This window comes from Elaeis guineensis, chromosome 11 (assembly GCF_000442705.2).
Source record: "Elaeis guineensis isolate ETL-2024a chromosome 11, EG11, whole genome shotgun sequence".
NCBI classification, from domain to species: Eukaryota; Viridiplantae; Streptophyta; class Magnoliopsida; order Arecales; family Arecaceae; genus Elaeis; species Elaeis guineensis.
The window spans coordinates 35,337,441-35,342,859 of NC_026003.2; positions in this window are offsets into that span (position 1 = coordinate 35,337,441).

A 5,419-nucleotide genomic window follows, 5' to 3' on the forward strand; every position below is an offset into this window, starting at 1 on the left:
TACTTGATAAATACAAGTCTGAATCATTTGAAATGTTCAAATAGTTTCTAATGAAGTAGAGAAATAAATTGAAAAAAATATTAAAATTCTTCGATCTGATTGAAGAGGTGAATACCTCTCCAGTGAATTTTTGATATATCTAGGAGAGAATGTGATTCTCATTCAATGGATCCCTCTAGAGACACCACAGCATAATGGTATCTCAGAAAAGAAGAATTGAACTTTGTTGGACATGGTTAGATCCATGATGGGGTTTGCAACTCTGTCGATATTTTTTTGGGAATATGCACTTGAAATAGCCTATCTTTGCTCAATAATATTTCAAACAAGTCAGTTAGTAAGACACCATATGAGATATGATCAGGGTGTAGGCCAATCTCTTTACTTTAGGGTCCGGGGGTGTTCGGCTTATGTTAAATAATTATAAACTGACAAGCTCCATCTTAGGTTCGATAAATGTAACTTCATAAGGGTACCCCAAAGAAATAGGGAGATATTCCTTTTATCTACTACTGAACAAAAGGTATTTATCAGTAGTAAGGCACATTTTTTGAAAATAAAATTCTTTAGTAAAGGAATAAGTATCTCTAAAATCGAGCTTGACGAAGTTCTATAGGTAGAAGAACCGACATCAATGATTGAATCTGAACCGAATTTGATAAGATCAAACCTAAAGCCCAATGAACAAAATTCTTAAGGCGATTCGATAGAGTACTGCATCAGTCAGATAGATACTTAGGTTTCTTGATCCAAGACAGAGATCCTGTCGAACTCGATGAGAATGATGAGGATCTGATCACCTATATGGATGCGATGCAGAGGTCTGACTCTGATAAATGGTTTAAAGTAATGAAATCTAAAATAAAATCTATGAAGATCAACGATGTATGGACATCAGTTGACCCACCTAAAGGGATTAAACCCATAAGGTGTAAGTGGGACTTCAAGAGGAAAGGGGTCAGACAGAAAGGTAGAGACCTATAAAGTCATTTGGTTGTCAAGGGCTTTGTCAGCATTATGGTATTGACTATGATGAGATATTTTCTTTTGTGATAATGCTCAAGTCTATTCGGATTATGTTTATGATAGCAGCATATCTGGACTATGAAGTCTGGCAAATGGATGTGAAGATAGCTTTTCTAAATAGAAAGCAGAACGAAGAGGTGTATATGATACAACCTGAAGGTTTCACATCCACAGATGAGTCCAAGATGTGCAAGTTTCAAAGATCCATTTATGGTATTGAAGCAAGCATCTCAGAGTTGGAACATATATTTTGATAAGATGATTAGAACATATGGCTTCATTAGAAACAGAGAGAAACTCTGCATATATAAGTAGGCTAATGGTTCAATAATTATATTTCTTATTTTGTATGAGGATGACATTCTCTTAATCAGAAATGATTTTCCTACATTATAAGGAATAAAAGTGTGACTATCGTCATAATTCTCAATGAAGGATTTGGGAGAAGCAGCCTATATCCTAGGGATGAAGATCTATAGAGATAGATCTAAGAGGCTGCTCGAACTCTCTCAATCCACGTAAATAGATACCATACTGAAATGATTCAGCATGAAGAATTTCAAGAAAGACTATCTTTCGATAGGTCAAGATATTTCTCTTTCGAAAGAAGATTATCCGATAACTCCTTAAGAGAGAGCATATGAGTAGAATTCTATATGCTTCGACAGTGAGTTCTATTATATACGCCATGATATGTACAAGATCAGATGTGGCATACTCACTAGGGGTAGTGAGTAGATACTAGTCAGATCTAGGAGAAAACTACTGGAAGGTCGTAAAGATCATTCTTAAGTATTTGAGAAATACTAAGGACCAGTGGCTTGTGTATGGTGAAACTGACTTGAAACTTGTGGGGTCACCGACTCTAGCTTTCAGTCAGATCATGACGATAGCAAGAGTATGTTGGATTATATTTTTACTCTAAATAGTGAAGTGATCTACTGAAAAAATTTCAAGCAGCACACTGTGGCTGACTCTATTGGCGAAGCAGAGTATATCGTGGCATCCATGCTACGAAGAAGCTGTATGGTTGTGAAAATTCATCGACGAGCTTGGAGTGGCACTCTCCATTGATGACCCTATCTTGTTATACTATGATAATACTGGAGCTATTGCTTAAGCCAAAGAGTTGAGTCTCATCAGCGTACCAAACATATTCTGTGCTGCTATCACCTTATCCGAAAGATCGTGGATCGAGGTGACATCGACCTTCAGAAGATCAATGGAAAGAAAAACCTGATCAATCCATTTACTAAAGTTCTAAGAATCAAGGAGTTCAATGACCACAAGTCGAAGATGGATATTCAATACTATATCAATTGGCTTTAGTCCAAGTGGGAGTTATTGAAAAATATGTCCCAAAGTCAATCGTCAACCTGTTGACGATTATGCTCATCTTGTAAATTATGTATGAATTTTTATTAATAAAAATTATTTGATATTTTTATTATAAATTGACCACCTTTAAATTTTTTTATTGTAATGAAGTCCTTAGGACTATAATTAATCGATAAAGGAGGATTTGTTGTTAAGTCTTTAAAAATATTCGCGACCAAACGATATGCTATTACTAGGATGATAGTGATATCAAGTGTAGGTCGTTGTGTGCCATATGAGTTAGTTATCCTCTTAATCAAAGAGTGTGGAGATACTATTATGGCATGCAGATGGAATGTTGGAGTATATTCATATCGAATGCGATCATGTACCGAGCACTTTGCGGTCAAAAATAGCTCGTGAAGGGTATGGGTATTGTTGAGAATTGTATCCTAAAATCAATCTTCAGCTTGTTGACGGTCGTGCTTATCATTGTAATTATATATAAATTATTGAATTAATAAATATTATTTAGTTTTCTCATCACTATATACATCTCATTTTGAACTCCTGTTATGTGATGAAGTCTTTAGGACTATTTGATTCGATATAAGAGAATATATCATTTAATCTTTAAACCTTAAGTTTCTGACCAAATGATATACTATTATTAGGATGATAGCTATATCAAGTATAGATCATTGTGTGCCATGTATGTTGGTTATCCTCTTAAGTAAAAAGTGTGAAGATACTGATATGGAATGCAAGTGAGACATAGGAGTAAATCTCATTGAACGTGACCAATTGCTGAGTACTCTGCTGTCAAGAGTAACTCGTGAAGGATATGGGTATAAGTGTCCCTCTGATCTGAGATCACCACAGTGACTTACAAGCAACTCACTATGGTTTGGTGTCAGACTATCTAAATTTTTAATTCAGTGATCAAAGATTTTTGGATATAGTCAAGTACTTGTGAAGTCAGTGTGTGAGTCAAGATGGAATTGACCCCTCTGAATAAGTAGGAGTTAATGTATCAGTGTGTTTCAATTTAGTAAAATCTTGATCAAGATAATCCATATGATGGATTTTAAAAATTGAAATATAATTTGGATGACCATATCAGGGTTGGCAATTAAACTTAGGTCACCTTGAGCATTTGGGTCAAAGGGATGAATTATATGATAACCATATGCCAATAGGTTCTTGAATGATGCTTTGCAATCTTTCGACCTATCCGGACGTCGGTATCATTGCTAGATGGTCATTTGATTGGTATAAAAAGATTATTTTTATACTATTGACTTAGGTTCAAACTTAAGGTCATACTCAAAAGAATTTCTGACTGATTATATGGCTGATCAACGATTAAGAATCATTTAGGATAAAACAGTCAATTCGATTGATGATTAACCCTATGCAAAAGTTGTAATAAATTAATTTACTAATTGTTATGAATTATAAAAGAATTGATTAGTAATTAGATTACTAACTAATTCAATTTGATTGAACATTGATGTTTGGATCGAATCTAATTGAATTGAATTCAATTTGTTTGATCCGATTAGGTTATGAGATGACTTAATCGCTAAAGGTGTTCGATTTCTAATATGATCAGAACTTGAGCTGGATTAATTTTTAATTTGATTAAGATTTAATTAAAGTTATTTGTTATTAATTAGATTAAGTTTAATGGTTCAATTAGATTTAACCTAATTTGGTTGGATTAAGAATCTAATTGGATGAGAAAAATAATTCGAATTCAAATCCCTTGCACCTCCTTTATCTGCTCCCTCTTATTTTTCACATGAAAAATATTTTACATGATTTTTTCTTATGTCTAGAAGCCTTTTTCATGTTCTAATCTGAGTCCTTTTAAATTAAAAATTAGTTGATTTAAATTTGAGTTCAAATTAGTTTGAATTTGAATGAAAATCTAGAGTCCAAATTGAGTTGGACTCTCTTCTTCACGCCATCACATTTCTCTATGCATAAAGTATTTTTGTGTGAGATCTTTTGCACCATTCTAATGTTGGTTGACCTCTCTCTATGTTTATAAGATAAGGATAAAATTTGATTCAAAATTTAATTCAAATTTGATTTGAATTGGTGATAAGGATCAACCAATACTTGAATTTGAACCGAAACTACCTTATTCTTATCCTTATCTTCCATGGGATGCCAACCTTAAAAGGGGATCAGTTCTATGTGAGATTAGAAGTGATTTTTGATGTGAAAATCTGATAGAGGGAACATAAAATGTTGAGATGGGTTGGGCTTCCATGCATCTGAAACAGAGGAAATGTTCTTCCTCTCGGGCATAAGCGTGGGTTCTAGGGTTTCATCTCTAAGTTTTATGAGAAGAAAAATATAAGAGTGAGTCTTGTCCAATATTTCACACCACCACCTTCTCATAAAGCTTCATTTTTTGATCTAAAAGAGTCTGAGAGATCTAAAGAAAGGAGCTTGGCTCAGCCGTCCAGAGCCTTCGATGCGAGCTAGTACTTCCATGAAAGAAGATCCGATCAGAGCTTTGAGTGGATGATCTATAGAGGCCGAACGATCTGTGCAGCTGCTCAACATCAGCAAGAGCTTTATACCATACTTACTAGTAGTGGAGATCATCAACCTATGAAAAGGTGATGAGTTCTGAACTCTATCGATATAATCTAAAAGTTAGATCAGATTTAGGGCATCGATGTGATCGATGCAGTTTTTTATTTTATATTAGATTTTATATGTAAATTTTTTATGTCATAGATCTTTAATGATAGTTTAGATCTGATCTAAGATATGTTTAGAAGATTAAAATATTTAATCTTTTATTATTTTTTATAAAATTTTAAAAATACATGCTTTGAACTACCCATTTTTCCTTCAGATGGTATCCGAGTAAGGTTTCTTATGATATAATTTTTTTTATATAATCTAATTTTAATTATTTAGATTAGATCTAAATAATTAATTTTGAATTTGAGTAGTATAGTAATCTAATTGGATAGATCCTCATAGCCATCCTATCATAGGAGAAATCAAGATTTTACTATCCTATTTACCCATTCGATGAGATCTCCTATGG